The following is a 17,362-nucleotide window of genomic DNA, read 5'->3' on the forward strand; positions in this document are numbered from 1 at the left end:
CTTTAGAACAGACAGGATGTTTGGTCACAAAACAAGTCTCAATGAATTCAAAAAAGGCAAAATTATATCAATTATCTTCTCAGACCACAATGGAATAAAATTAGACATCAGTAACAAGAGAAATGTTGTAAACTACACAATCACATGGAAATTAAACAACATGCTCCTGAAGGACCAATGGATAAATGAATACGTTAATTTAAAAATTAAAAAAATTCTTGAAACAAATGAATATAGAAATACAATATACCAAAATCTATGGGATACAGAATAGGGAAGAGGGAAGTTTATATCAATATGTGCCTACATAAAATAGTAGTAAGTTTTCAAATAAAGCACCTAATGATATACCTCAAGGAACTAGAAAAACAAAAACTAACCCCAATGATAGTCGAAGGGAAGAAATAATAAATACTAGAGCAAAAATAAATGAACTTTCAGCTAAAATAACCCCCCAAATCAACAAAACAAAAAGTTGGGTTTTTGAAAAGATATACAACATAGACAAACCTTTTTCTAGACTAAGAAAGAAAGAGAAGATTCAAATAAGTAAGATCAGGAATAAAAAAGCAAGCAAAACAACAGATACCACATAAATACAAAGAATCTTTAGAGGCTATTAAGAACAACTACACACTAACACTTTGGAAAACCTAGAATCAATGAATAAATTCTTGCACACATACAAAATATCAAGATTTAATCAAGAAGAAATAGAAAACAGACCAAATGTGACTTACAAGATTGAATCAGTAAAAAATTTTCTCATCAAAGATAAGCTTAGAACCTGATAGTTTCACTGCTGAATTCTGTTAAACACTTAAAAAAGAATTAATATCAATTCTACTGAAACAATTTGAAAAAATTGAAGAAGTGACAATACTTTCAAACTCATTCCAAAAGGCAAAATTACCCCAATACCAAAACCAGACAAGGTCACAAAGAAAAAGGAAAACTACAGACCAATATCCCAGATGAACATAGATGCAACTATTCTCAACAAAATACTAGCAAACTGAATTCAACAACACATTAAAAAGATCATTTATCATAAGCAAGTGGGATTCATTCCAAAGATGCAAGAATGGTTCAATGTATCAAATTAATAAACACGACATATTACATTAACAGAACCAAGAACAAAAACCATATAATTATTCCAATAGGTGCTGAAAAAGCATTTGATAAAACTCAACATCTCTTTATGATAAAAAGTACTCAGCAAAATGGATATAGAAGGAATATACATCAAAACAATAAAGGCATATATGACAACCCCACAGCTAACATCATACTGAATGGGGAAATATCTAAAGCCTTGCGTCTAAGCTCTGGAACAAGATAAGGCTATTTACTTTCACCATGTTTATTCAACATAATACTATAAGTCCTAGTCAGAGCAATCAAGCAATGCAAACAAATAAAGGGCATCAAAGCTGGAAAAGAAGAAGTTAAAAGATCCTTGTTCACAGATGACACTATATTTAGAGAATTCTTAATACATCACCTAACACTGTTAGAGTCGTTGAATAAATTCAGTAAAGTTGGAGGATATAAAATTAACATACAAAAATCAGTAGCATTTATATACATCTGCAGCTGAAAAAGAAATTAAGAAAACAATTCCATTTACAATAGTGAAAAAACATAAACTACTTAGGAATAAATTTAACCAAAGAAATGAAAGATCTTTACATGGAAACTATAAAACATTGATGAAAGAAATGAAGAAGACAAAGGAAAAGGGAAAGACATTTCATGCTCGTGGACTTTAAGAATTAATATTGTTAAAATGTCAATATTAAAGCAAATTCAACACAATCTCTGTCAAAATACCATTGCCATTCTTCACAGAAATAGAAAAAATAATTCTAAAATTTACATGGAGTCACTAAAGCCTTCAATCCTGAAAAAAGAACAAAGTTGGAGGCATCACACTGCCTGACTTCAAAATATACTACCAAGCTACAGTAAAAAATAGAAACTTATCTATCACCATAAACAAAAATCAAATAAAAATTGATTAAAGACTTAAATCTAAGACTGGAAACTATAAAAGTAGTAAAAGAAAACACTGTGGAAATGTCCTAGCTCATTAGTCTGCGTAAAGATATTTTGAGTAAGACCTCAAAATCACAGGTAACAAAAGCAAAAATAAGATTTGTAAATAAGATGTAAATAAGATTACATCAATCTGAAAAGCATCTGCACATCAAAGGAAACAACAAAATGAAGAGGTAACCCACAGAATGGGAGAAAACATTTGCAAATTACCCATATGACAAGGGATAAATTATCAGAATATAAAAAGAACCCAAACAACTCAGTAGCAAAATAACCAATAATTCAATTTTAATACAAATGAAAGGTCAGTATAGACATTTCTCAGAAGACATGCAAATGGCAGACGGATATATGAAAAAGGGTTCAGCATCACTAATAGTCTGAGAAATAAAAATCAAAATCACAATGAAATGTCATCTCACCTCAGTCAAAATTGCTTTTATCAAAAAGATAGGCAATAACAAATGCTGGCAAGGATATGGAAAGAAGGGAACCTTTTTATATGATTGGTGGGAATATAAACTAGTACAGTTGTTATAGAAAACAGTATGAAAGTTACTCAAAAAATTAAATATAGAACTACCATAGGATACAACAATTCCACTACCAGATATATATCTAAAAGAAAGGAAATAAATATATCAAAGAGATATATCCACTCCAATGTTTATTGTGACACTATTCAAATAACCAAAATATGGAATCAACCTAGTACCCATAAGTAAATGAACAGATAGAGAAAATGTGGTATATATACATGTATCAGTCTGTTCTCACACTGCTATAAATAACTATCTGAGACTGGGTAATTTATGAAGAAGAGAAGTTTAATTTACCCACAGTTCAACAGACTTAACAGAAAGCATGGCTGAGAGTTCTCAGAAACTGGCAATCATGATGGAAAGCAAAGGGGAAGCAAGCACAGAGAGAGTGAGAAGGAGAGAGAAGTCACACACTTTTGAACCATCAGATCTTGTGAGAACACACTATCATGAGAACAGCAAGGGGGAGATCCACCCCGATATAGTTTGGCTGTGTCCCTACACAAATCTCATCTTGAATTGTAATTTTCATAATCCCCACATGTCATGGGAGGAACCCAGTGGGAGGTAATTGAATAATGGGGGTGGTTTCTCCCATGCTATTCTCACGATAGTGAGTAAATTCTCATGAGATCTGATGGTTTCATGAGGGGCATCCCTGTTTCCTTGGTTCCCATTATTCTCTCTCCTGCCACCTTGTAAAGAGGGACGTGTTGCTTCTGCTTCTGTCATGATTATAAGTTTCCTGAGGCCTCCCCAGCCCTATGGAACTGAGTCAGTTAAACTTCTTTCCTTTATAAATTCCTTAGTCTCAGGTATGGCTTTATAGCAGTATGAGAATGGACTAATACAGCTCCCATGATCCAATCATCTCCCACCCGTACCCTTCCTTGACATGTAGGGATACAAATTGAGATGAGATTTGGACAGTTACACACAGCCAATCCATATCAATACACAATACAATATTATTCAGCTATAAGAAAAATGAAATCTTATAATTTCCAGCAACATGGATGGAACAGGAGGAACTTTAAGTGAAATAAAACAGGAACAGGAAGATGAACATCATATTTCACACTCACATGCAAGAGCTTAAAAAGTGAATCACGTGAAGACAGAGGGTAGATTGGTGGTTACCATAGGTTAGGAAGGGTAGGGAGTTGGGGGATTCAAAAGAAGCTGATTTTTGGGTACAAAAATTCAGTTAGATAGAAGAAATAAGATCTATTATTTGATAAATAAGTAGAGTGACTATAGGAAACACTAATTTATTATATATTTCAGAACAGCTAGAAGAAAATAATTTGTATGTTTTCAGCATAAAGGAAAGTTAAATGTTTAATGTGATGGATATAACAATTACTCTTATTTGAAAATTGTATATTATGCAAATGTATCAAAATATCACATATACCTCCAAAATATGTACATATATCATGAATCAATATAATAAATGAATAAATAAATAAATAAATAAATAAATAAACAGGTTCCAGAAAAAATAAAAAACAAAAAAATCTTAGAAAACATACAAAGGATCTTGATGATGACAACTACAAAAGGTTGATGACAAATTAAAGAAAACATAAATATTTCTAGACACCATATTTATAGTTTGAAACACTCAATATCATAAGGATATCAATTATTTTAATTTATCTATAGATTTAACATATTTCTTCTATCCATATTTCAGTAACGGTTTTTCTTTTAAAAGCAATCTTATAAAATTTATGTGAAAATGAAAGACCCTAGAATACATCTATTCTAGGGGGATAAAGTGAGAGAAATCATTCTTCTTACATACCATATAGACACAGTAATCCAGATAGTGTGGTACTATTGGAGTAATAAACACATAGATAAATGGAACGGAATAGAAAAACCAGAAATATATCCTCACAAATATGTTCAATGAGTTTTTGACCAAGTTGCAAGAGTAATTTAATAGAAGAGAAATTGCTTTTTAAATAAATGGTGCTGGAGCAATTAGACATCCTTAGGCAAAAAGAATCTTAACTAACTCTATATATCGTCTACAAGAACTAACTCAAAGTAGATAAAGAATGTAAATATAAAATATAAAACTATGAAATTCCAGAAAATAAATAAGTAAAAATCTTCGGCACCTAGAACGAGGTGAAGAGGTCTTAGATATGACTCCAAAAGTATAATATGTAGGAGGAAAATTGATCGGACATCTGCAAAATTTAAAAAATTCACTCTGTGAAAGAGTTCGTTTAAAAAAATGGAAAGATAACCTGCGGACTGTGAGAAAATATTTGCAAACCATATATCCAACAAAAGTCTTGTATCTAGAATATATCAAGATTTCTCAAAAGTCGGCAATAAGCAATCCAATTAGAAGATGGGAAAAAGACATAAACAGACATTTCATAGAAGAGATACTGATGCCAAATAAGCACACGCAAAGATGTGTAATATCATTGGTCAATGAAGAAATAAAAACTAAAACCACAGTGAGATATGACTAATGCTCATCAGAATGGCTAAAATAAAAGAAATAGTGATAACACAAACACTAGTGTGGATGTGAGGAGAATGTCACTCATACATGGTACATCAGCTCTGAGGAATAATTTGGTGGTTATTCATAAACTAAAATGGACCTACCATATGACCTGGCAATTACACTCTTAGGCATACATCTCAGAGAAATAACTTATTTTCCTTCAGAAAATTATGTATAGATATTCACAGCACCTTTATTTATAGTAGTCAAAAGCCCAAATGTGCTTCAGTGAATGAATAATTAAGCAAAGGTGTTATATCTATGGCATAAACCACCTTTATGCCATAAAGCAATAAAAAGGAATGAACCATTAATACATGCAGCAACTTGAATGAACCTTAAGGGAATTGTTTCTAATGGGAATAAAAGTTAATGTCAAAAGGAAACAGGTTGCATGTTTTCATTTACATAACACTTGTGTAATAGCTTAAGTATTGCCATGAAGTACATATTAGTTATTGCCAGGGCTCAGGGTGGGGTATAGGGTGGGTATGGATATAAGTAAGTAGGATAAGGGAGTCTCGTAGTAATGGATGGTTTAAGTATTTAATATCTTGATTTTGGTAGTGAACCAATGTCAACAGCCTGATGTTGATAATGTAAAATGGTGATATTGGGAAAGTTTAGGTGAAAGGGTACATGTGAACTCCTTGTATTATTTCTTTTCACTTTACTATACATCTATAATTATTGAAAAAATAAGTTTAAAAAGTGAGGTCATATGTTGTTTTGTTATATAAGGCTGAAGTCTCCTATAAGGGTTGTAATATTTTTCTCTGCACCAGTAGTAAAGCTTTTAAGTTGTCCAGCTTTTTGCTAATTTTAGAGCAGAGAAATGGTATCCAGTATTCATTTGCATTTCTCTTATCATGAATATGTTAACACAATGTCAAAACAAATTCACATGAATCATAAAAATTTCCAACTTCAATCTTAACTGATGATTTTAAGGATTCAAGCAAGAAGCAGACATGGACAGAATTTATTTTTAAACGGCAGGGCGTTATTCATACACTGCATCCTAATTATCCTTTTTTTCCCTAAAGTAATGTGCAATTTCAACTTGGATTAACAGACATTTCTGAACAATATATGCAAATACATTGATTTCAAAGACATCAATTTCAGTTTTGGGGCTCCCCAGCTTTATGCTTTGTTACTTACACAGATAAAGAAATGCCTACATGATTAACTCCCATCACCAGCTCTGCCCCAGAAATCTGTAAGTGTTATGTTTATTTGCAATAACTGACCTGGTACATGCCATCTGAATAAAAAGCATTTTTATAGAGTGAGTCTCTGTTATTCAACCACTTGTTTAGTAGGAGATCTGATATAGGTTGTTAACCTACATGTAAAGAAATCTGGTCTAAGTTAATAATTACCGTGGACATTCTGCTTAGGGAGGGATGAAGCACAAGTCTCTGTTAATTTCCTTCCAAGGAATACAGTTAGCCAAGACAATCCTAAGCAAAAGGAACAAAGCTGGAGGCATCACACTACTTGACTTCAGACTATACTATAGGGCTACAGTAACCAAAACAGCATGGTATTGGTACAAGGACAGGCTCATAGACCAATAGAACAGAATAGAGAACCCAGAAATAAGGCCAGACACCTACAACCATCTGATCTTTAAAAAAACTGACAAAAACAAGCAGTGGAGTGAAGACTTCCTATTCAATAAATAGTGCTGGGATAACAGGCTTGCCATATACAAAGGATTGAAGCTGGACCCCTTTCTTACACCATATACAAAAATCAACTAAAGATGGATTAAAGACTTAAATGTAAAACCCCAAACTATAACAATCCTGGAAGACAACCTAGGTAATGCCATCCTGGACATAAGAATGGGAAAAGATTTTATGACAAAGACACCTGGTGCAATCTCAACAAGAGCAAAAATTGACAAATGGGATCTAATTTAACTAAAGAGCTTCTGCACAGCAAAAAAAATGACTAACAGAGTAAACAGGCAACCTACAAAATGGGAGAAAATATTTGCAAACTATGCATCTGACAAAGGTCTAATATCCAGTATCTTTAAGGACCTCAAACAAATCTACAAGAGAAAATCAAACAACCCTATTAAAAAGTGGGCAAAACACATGAATAGACACTTTTCAAAAGAAGATATACATGGAGCCAATAATTATGTAAACAAAGCTCAACATCACTGATTATTAGAGAAATGTAAATCAAAACCACCATGAGATACCGTCTCACACCAGTCAGATGGCTATTATTAAAAAGTCAAAAAATAACAGATGCTGGGGAGGTTGTGGAGGAAAAGAACACATACACTGTTGGTGGAAGTATAAATTAAATTAGTTCAACCATCATTGAAGACAGTTTGAGATTCCTCAAAGACCTAAAGATAGAAATACCGTTGGACCCAGCAATTCCATTACTGGGTGATACGGTTTGGCTGTGTTCCCATTCAAATCTCAACTTGAATTGTATCTCTCAGAATTCCCATGTGTGAGAAGGACCCAGGGGGAGGTAATTGAATCATGAGGGCTGGTCTTTGTCATACTATTCTCATGATAGTGAATATGTCTCATGAGATCTGATGGATTTATCCATCAGATAAATGGTTTTCTGCTTTTGTTTCTTCCTCATTTTTTCTTACTGCCACAGTGTAAGAAGTGCCTTTCACTCCCCACCATGATTCTGAGGCCTCCCCAACCACATGGAACTGTATGTCCAATTAAACCTTTTTTTCTTCCCATCTTGGGTATGTCTTTATCAGCAACATGAAAACGAACTAATACGCTGGGTATATACCCAAAGGAATATAAATCATTCTATTATAAAGACAAATGTATGTGTATGTTCATTGCAGCACTATTCACAATAGTAAAGACATGGAATCAACCTAAATGCCCATCAGTGGTGGACTGGATAAGGAAAATGTGATACATATAACTACAGAATACTTTGCAGCCATAACAATGAATGAGATCATGTCCTTTGCAGGAACATGGAAGGAGCTGGAGGCAATTATCCTCAGCAAACTAATGCAGGAAGAAAAACCAAATACCGCATGTTTTCACTTGTAAGTGAGAGCTAAATGATGAGAACACATGGACACATGGAGAAGAACAATACACATTGGGGCCTACCAGAGGGAGGAGAGGTATGGGAGGGAGAAGATCATTAAAGTAACTAAAAGATACTAGGCTTAATACCGGGGTGATGAAATAATCTATATGACAGACTCCCACGACACATGTTTACCTATGTAACAAACCTGTGCATCCTACATATGTACCCCGAACTTAAAAGTAAAAAAAAAAATTAGAGGGTGTTGAAATTTTATTTTTATTTACACCTGACTATTAAGAGGCAACATCTAAGCCCTTGGAATATCGTGCCTGATAAGACTGTCTTTGTTTACTTGGGGCCTTGGGCACCCCATACGGTCTGTGTGAACAATATAATTTATGGAGTGGGCCTTGGTTCATGCAGTACCAACCAGATCTCTGAAGGGGCCAGAGGCTCAGGTTAAGCACCCAGGAAGTTAATCAGGCCTATTTGACTTACCTCCAATAGAAACTCTGGACACCTGGGCTTGAGTGTGCTTCCCTGGTTGATGATAGCCTATGTGCATTGTCATGTATTGTAAAACAATAAAGTCAAGCATTTTTTCATGTTAAAGTAGCACTTGAGTATCTATTTTACAAATTTCCTTTTCATGTCTTTGCCTATTTTTAAAATTGGGACTTTTCTGTTTCAGTTGATTTTTAAGATTTTCTTTCTCAAAGGGAAACTGCAACAATACAACAACAACAACAAAAATGTGTCTAGAAAGGATAAAAAGGGTCCCTGGGGACAAATCATTGTGATGTGGAACCAAAATACATCATAAGTGTAATTAACGTGGTCCAGGACAGCATAGAACATCTATCACTCTTCCTGATACAATAATCATGAAAACCAATCAATGAAGTTCTTTAACATGTACAGAAAACTGTCATGGACTGGTTTAAACTTTTACAACAGTTTTAAAGTTAACTGCATAACTAAAGAAATGATGCAGACATTTTAATCCAGTGCTGTAGGTAGGCTCACAGAATTAGACTCAAAGGATTTGTAAAAATAAAAATGAAAACAGTATAGCTACAAAATCAAAGTCAGTAAAGAAGAAAATTTACTTCTGTATTCAAGGATTACAGAGCTACAAAATGCAGTCTGCGTGTTTTTGTTTGTAATGAGATGGATAAGTACATCAGACTAGATAAAACATGCAGAATGTTTTCCTGAACTTACCCAGAAACTCCAAAGAAAACATCACGAAACAGCTCACTAGAGAAAAAAAAAATTCCCTAGTTATTTACCCTGCTTCAACACTGTCAACGTAAAGGCAGAAATAAAGAAAGCTCAGAACTACTGATATAAGACATCAAATTTCTAAATCAGTGTATTAAAAAAGTGAACATTTCCTCTTTTTTCTCTCTTCTACATTTAACTAGAATCATGTTTTAAAAAATTGTTATTAAATGTGACATTTCAGACATACTACTGGAAAAAGTGACTCACAACTTGCCTACCCTCCTACCATCTCTGCTGATTCAGGAGAAGGGGGAAAAAACAAAGAAAACAAAACAGAAAACCAACCAACCAGGGTGTCTTGTAGATTTGCTGCTATGCCACAAAATGTTGACATTTGCTCCCATGCCACAATGTTGGTCCACTGAAATAGGATTTCTGTGGAAACTGTCAACAGGAATTCACCGTATGCAAGTGCCATCCTTAGCATATGAGAATAATAACAGGTTCTATAGAAATGTACAATGTACTCAAGATAATGAAAATTGTAGCACTGCATTTGAGATTTGTTTCTCTACTTATGTAGTAAAACTTGTCATTTTTGCTCACCTAATTATGAACATTTGTGATTCCTTTAAACAGCAAAAATGCACAGTCCTCTTTAGGCCTCCACTCAATAAGAGTTTACATTACTCTTAATAAAATCATTCTACATAAACAGATAGCTCCTTAAAAAGAGTACTCTCTTATGAAATCTAATTTGACAGAAAGAAGTTTAAGGAAAACAGAGGTGTTTTATAAGTGAAAAAGTACAAATCTTTGGCCTTTCTCTTGACATTTTCATATGCCAAAAAGCAAAAAAGCCTTCATGTAATTCAATCTGGTGATTACTTTTTGCACCGTAATTTGTTTTGCACACCACAAGAGGAGTCACTTTCAGTATCCGTAAAAGGTATTTAATCCTAAAACATGCTTACCGAGACAATAATTAAAACAGAATTCAGTACACTCTAATATCTATTAGGAAATTAAGAGTTACCACTTCTTTTTTTCTTTTTTTTTCTGGCTTGACTTCTTTTTTCTGGCTTGACTATATATATATATATATATATACACACACACACACTTTATGTTCTAGGGTACATGTGCACAACGTGCAGGTTTATTACACATGTATACATGCGCCATGTTGGTGTGCTGCACCCATTAACTCGTCACTTACATTAGGTATATCTCCTAATGCTATCCCTCCCCCCTCCCCCCACCCCACAACAGGCCCTGGTGTATGATGTTCCCATTCCCGTGTCCAAGTGTTCTCGTTGTTCAATTCCCACCTATGAGTAAGAACATGCGGTGTTTAGTTTTCTGTTCTTGCCATAGTTTGCTGAGAATGATGGTTTCCAGCTACATCCATGTTCCTACAAAAGACATGAACTCATCCTTTTTTATGGTTGCATAGTATTCCATGGTGTATATGTGCCACATTTTCTTAATCCAGTCTGTCATTGATGGACATTTGGGTTGGTTCCAAGTCTTTGCTATTGAGAATAGTGCCGCAATAAACATACGTGTGCATGTGTCTTTATAGCAGCATGATTTATAATCCTTTGGGCATATACCCAGTAATGGGATGGCTGGGTCAAATGGGATTTCAAGAGTTACCACTTCTAAAAGTCTTTTGAAAGCCATGATGTTACCTGGTCAATGGCAAGAAATAGGGATTGGAACAAACATAAGAACCTACGGGATTTCCTACATGGAGGCCAAGAAAGACATTCCTTTATATGGCTTAAAAGTAGCAGCTGCTCTTTCTTTATTCCATTTTAATCAATGAGTATTCATTCAAGTTTTCCCTTCTATTTTTCCTTATGATAAGTTCCTTACAGTCGCTTATACAACAATGAATAGCATAGTAAAACTACTGGATTCAATTGATCATCAGGAATAAGTTCTCAGGAAAACACAGGCGGAAAAATGAGCAAGAATCCCAAATACAGAACTTTACAAGATGTGAAACTTGGTCTCTTGCAATCATGTTACTGCTCAAATTAGAGATAATCTTATTTCTATCTATTGGAGCAGCATCTTGGCACATGAACAGGCAATGATGATGTTGAGAACAGCAGCAAAAATAAACAATCACATGCTCATGAAGAACCCAAGCCTACAAAATGGATGCCTTTCGAAAGTGTATACTTAAAAGACCCAAGACATCAGGATAATAAAGCTCTGTATTTATAGTCTTTTATATGTCCTTTTGTATGTCCTATTGTGGTTACTACGCTTAAGTAAAATAGCTACAGGAAAAAAAAAAAAAACAGAAAAGATGACAATATCATAAAAATATAGCTGTCTATTTTGGCAGCTGCATTGCAGAATTTCTTGACTAGCTTTTAATCAGCTGCAAAAAAGTAAGTATATGCAAATGAATAAATTGTCCATATAAAAATATAAAAGTAACATCAATAATCATCCCTGACTTTCAGGTTTAAATTCAGTGCAATTGACAAATGCATGGCTAAAGGAAAATGCAACTTAAAAGATACTCTAAACATTTGTGTCTATTCCTGGGAGCACATTTTAAAATTATTGCACAGACTTTTTATAATTTTTATTTTTATTTTTAAACAATAACAGAGACCAACCACAGATGTGGACCTCTTGCAATAAAAGCAGGAATTAAAGTGCCAGGTACTCAGCATATTAGGTTTCCTACAGAAGTCACAGGTTAATAAGTTCTAAATATCTCTAATTCAAAACCTAAATTCAAAACCCTAAAAAGAGCTGGCACAAAACCATCGTGAATGACTGCCTCTTCCGATGTAATTTTTTTTTTTTTTTTTTTGAGATGAACTCTCACTCTGTCACCCAGGCTGGAGTGCAATGGCATGGTCTCAGCTCACTGCAACCTCTGCTGCCCAGGTTAAAGCGATTCTCCTGCCTCAGCTTCCTGAGTAGCTAGGACTACAGTCACATGCCACCACACCCGGCTAATTTTTGTACTTTTAGCAGAGACAGGGTTTCACTATACCTGACCTCATAATCCGCCCACCTCGGCCTTCCAAAGTGCTGAGATTACAGGCCTGAACGACCGCACCTGGCCTGTATGTAAATTTTTAAAAATATTATTATAGTCTCATAGTCCCCACTAACAACTGGGATACATATAACAATGTATTGTGAAATTAAGTGTATTTATACTCTCTACCAAAAGCAATTGCTACCCTACCTTAGTGAAACCAAGATTTGTTTCAATCAATGCTGTTTTGTAAAAACAGCAAAGCAACGAAAGCTGAAAATCAAAGCTGCATTACTTGGGTTAAATCAGTTTCTACTCAAACTTAAAAGTTAAAATTTTAGTACTAAAAGGCCTCAAAATAATTCATGACAGAAATAGTGTTATTAATTTACTAAGCTCAACAATAAGGAATTCTTCAATTAAAATATTTGAGATATAAATTTGACGACCTTTCTCTTCAGAAATGACATACCTGGATTATGTTAATCATGACAAGCCTTATTAGTCACACATATAAACATGGCTTCAAACCATTGTTTGTCTGTATATGTTACTTTTAGCTGCATGAGAACAAGAGGTTTAATTTAATATCTATATCTTTAAGAAAATACTATTATAAATAGAGTAAAAGACATGATATAGTAGTGATACTAGAAAAAAATTAGCGGCTTAAATCTATCTATATTTGAAAAACACGTAGTCACAATTACCACAAATGTAGAATCAGAGCAGCAGGCAGAAGGTTAGTGTAATTATACTTTTATAAAAAAAATCGAAATCACTGCTGTTTAAAAACACCTTGAAGCAAGTCTTCTGTTTTAGAGATTGGTTTTTAAACTAAGGTAGCAAACATTTTGCCATGTAATAGCAGTGCTATATGCCATTATCTTGCTTAGTATAAAGAAAAAACATGAGAGATTTTTAATACTGGAGTTTGATTACATTACATATTTAAGCTTGTACACAGAATGATAGACAATTGGAGAAGTGAATTCTTATCCAGAAACATTTTAATCTCTTAAAAAAACAAAGCAAAACAAACAACAAAAAAACCCAAAACTACTTTGCCCCTTTTCACAATAGTGCACATTTCTACCATAATTCATTTATGGCTGCAAAACATCAGAAGTTTTTTTTTTTTTTTTTTTTTTTTTTGGATGGATTCTCACTCTATCGCCCAGGCTGGAGTGCAGTGGCGCGATCTAGGCTCACTGCAACCTCCTCCTCTTAGGTTCAAGTGATTCTCCTGCCTCAGCCTCCCGAGTAGCTGGGATTACAGGCACCCACCACTGTACCTGGCTAATTTTTGTATTTTTGGTAGAGACGGGGTTTCACCATCTTGGCCAGGCTGGTCAAGAACTCCTGACCTCAGGTGATCCACCCGCCTTGGCCTCCCAACGTGCTGGGATTACAGGTGTGAGCCACTGCACCCAGCCAATTTTTTTAAATGTATTTTCTCTACGGTAATTAAAAAAAAAAAAAAAATTTGTGCCCTTCTAGTCTTTAATTGGTAGAAATATGTCCCAAAAAGGAAACTATTGCATTTATGCCACATCACCAAAAAACAAAAAACAAACAAACAAAAAAAGCAAAACCAAAAACCAAAACCAACAGAGTATATAATACATCTCTTACTGATGCATCTTACAGACTGACATGACCAAAGTCATATGTTTTCATTTAATTTCCAATTCCCCCTTCCACAACATGCACCAACTGAATATATGCTGGGAGCCATAAAACGTACCAAATATCTACCTCGTCAAACGAATGCATTAAAATATTTTAAAGAATTTTTTTGTTGTTTAAAACGTGAAAAAATATAAACAAGAAACTGGTTCACTCCCTTACTTCATACATCCATAATCTAAACCAAAAACAAAATTTTAAAGCAAGAACAAACTACCGCTGCAAGTTTTTGTGCCCATTTTCTCTGTACATACAAACTGCTCACTACTGAAGGGAAAAAAAGAATATAATCCATGGTGTTTGCTGATTCAAGGGGGAAAAATGAGGCTGTCATTTAGTATCCAAAACCTGGCACATGTATGTTCTGCTTTTATATGTGTATTTTTCTCTCTTCTGTTTTTCATATCCAAAACTTCTAAATGCTATTTTAGCAGCACAGCAGATTAGATTCTAGCACTTGGTGAACAGAATTCACAAGCTGTGACAAAACTCTGTCATTTTCAGGGTGCAATTTTGTTTATATACATTGTATGTGTATATTTCTTTCCTTTTTTTTGTTTTTTTTTTTTTTTTTTTTTTTGAGAAGAAGTCTTGCTCTGTTGCCTAGTCTGGAGTGCAGTGGCACAATCTCTGCTCACTGAAACCTCCGCCTCCCGGGCTCAAGCGATTCTGCCTCAGCCTCCTGAGTAGTTGGGACTACAGGCGCACACCACCATGTCCAGCTATTTTTGTATTTTCAGAAGAGACAAGGTTTCACCATACTGGCCAGGCTGGTCTCGAACTCCTGATCCTTGATCCTTCTGCTTTGACCTCCCAAAGTGCTGGGATTACAAGCATGAGTCTCTGCGCCTGGCCCATATTTCTTTTAGATTTGGCTGTAGTCGACTGGCCATGGTTCAAGTGGGACTATAGCAGTACGTGGGTCAGGGACAGTCATTCTGGCTATGTACAGATTCACAGTTGGTCCACGGCTTCCAACTAATAGTGCTATTTCCAAAAGTCTAATACACAAGCTGAACCATCTGATGCACTGGCTCCAAATTTGTCTCCTGCTGCATTCCAGCAAACTTCAAAAATTCCGTCTGTTCCCCTATAGCTGTGAACTAGATCACCTGTCTGTGTGTTCCAGATGCGTACACATTTGTCAAAAGAACCACTAGTGAGATACCAGCCATCAGGACTGAAAGCTACACTGTACACAGGCTCTTAGTGTTTTGCCAAGGTATGGATGCATATCCCTCAGTCTACATCCTATAACCTAAGAGTAGAATCAAAGGATGCACTTGCTAACATAAGGTTGACATTTTGATTATTAGTCCTTGGTCCTGTTGGACTCCATTTGATAGTATAAATTTCTTTATTATGTGCTTGCAAATCATGGACACAATTGTCTTATTTCATACTCCATATCTTTAAAGTCATGTCATCAGAACAGGAGGCCAGGAGATTGCCAGTTGGGTCCCATTTGATAGCATTTACTTCATTCGTATGTCCTTGGAATGTTTCAATAGGTCTGTCTTGTCCTAATTTACAGATACGAATGCACAGATCTGTACTACGAGAAGCAAAGGTGTTGTTGCTCTGCCAATCAACATCTAATGCTGGTGCTGAATGAAAAGGAAACTGTTGCTTGGCGTCACTGGTATGTGCCTCCCAAATAATTGTAGTCTTTGTTTACTCCAGCACTTAGGAAGAAATTTCTTTTCTTATTCTATTTAATGCAAATATTGGCTTTATGTTGCCCTAAGGTACTAGCAAGGTTACCATCTTTATTTAGTCCATGTTCTGGCAAACCCATCATAGGAACCAGTTGTTAGAAGCGTACCTTCACTATTCCAATCTAGAGATGTTACATCTTTGTTGCTTGGAACATCTTGCCCTCCTTCTCCTATACAATGTCTAAATACTAACTCTGTAGAGCCACTAGTGCTGTTTTCACTAAGTTCCCTATTCTTGCTGTTGAGTCTCCAGACCCTAATGCTAGGAGATCACTAACAGAGTTCCAGGCACAGATGAAAACTTCAGATTCATGGCCCCATAACACAATTGCTTTATTAGGAGAGATTTCAACGTCCCCATCCACTTCCATCCTATCAGTATGATTATTTGCTATAGTATGTGCTCCATTCTCCTCCCCATTTGCTGTGGTTTCTCCTTTTTTTTTTTTTTTCCAGATCCTTGTTGGTTGGCTGCAGTTGCGGCAGCTGCTGCCTGTTGCGATTCAAGCTTATCTCTATAAGCTTGTTGTCTTGTCTGCACTACATCAGGCATTACGGCATCTATCAGGCACAAACTCTATTGGTCGACCATCAATAAAGGTGCCATCCTCATTAATACGAACTTCTGCTTCTATATACTGTAGACCTTTCTGGATGATAGAAATCAATGCAGTAGGTGGGACGTGGGCACCATTTATATTGGACTGACTGATATGGCTTTCTATAGCAAAGGTAAATGCTGAATGAGAAAATCCTGACTCTTGCAAGTATCTGTATACCACGAAGTTGACTTCATCACTGCTTATTAAACTCATCTTTATTCTCACTTAAATCATGAGGTCACAACACAGGATATAACCCATTGGCAGTGCATTGCTGAGGGGATGTGCAAGGGAATATCCGGTCATCGCCAATCACAAGTTGCTGTTACTGATTCTGGAAACGGTGGCCTCCAACGCCGCTTCCCGCTCCCGGGAATGGAGGCACAAGGAAATTCCCATCGTCGCCACCGCCGCCGCCTCCAACCACTCCAAAATAACCCCTCCGTGGGGGTGAGAGGCAATCATAACCCCAGCAAGCGGAGGGCGCGGGGATGGGCGCCGCGCGGGCTGGCCTGGGAGCATGGCGCGGATCCTCAGGTGGCGAGCGGAGGTGCTCCCGCCGCGGTGGGAGGGGCGGGGGCGCAAGCGGCCGGCGGCGCGGGGAGGCGGCGCGCGTGGGAAGGGCGTGAGTGGGAAGAGGAATTGAGGAAGAAGGTAAAAGCTGTTACTAAGGGAAAGAGCCAAAACTTTCGGGGCAGCCAATGGCTCAGACAATAAACACTGGGGAGAGAGGGATGGGGACCAGCCAGGCACAAATGAGCTCGCGAGGCTCTGGGCGGCTGCGCCTGCAGCGGCGACCGCGCAGCCGTGACTTTTTAATAATTGTTTTCTCCCATTTTGTCAGCTTTTTACTTTGCCTGTATGTGTATACTAACTCATATATACACACATATCTACATTTATTTCTCTATCAATTT

The 17,362-nt window shown here is 36.0% G+C and overlaps 1 pseudogene; it reads right to left on the reverse strand.

The window, feature by feature from the left end:
* Nucleotides 1–15,112: 15,112 nt before the first annotated feature.
* Nucleotides 15,113–16,658, reverse strand: LOC103240399 (F-box-like/WD repeat-containing protein TBL1XR1 pseudogene; annotated as a pseudogene).
* Between the last annotated feature and the right edge of the window lie 704 nt (nt 16,659–17,362).

This window comes from Chlorocebus sabaeus, chromosome 13 (assembly GCF_047675955.1).
Source record: "Chlorocebus sabaeus isolate Y175 chromosome 13, mChlSab1.0.hap1, whole genome shotgun sequence".
In the NCBI taxonomy this organism is placed as follows: Eukaryota; Metazoa; Chordata; class Mammalia; order Primates; family Cercopithecidae; genus Chlorocebus; species Chlorocebus sabaeus.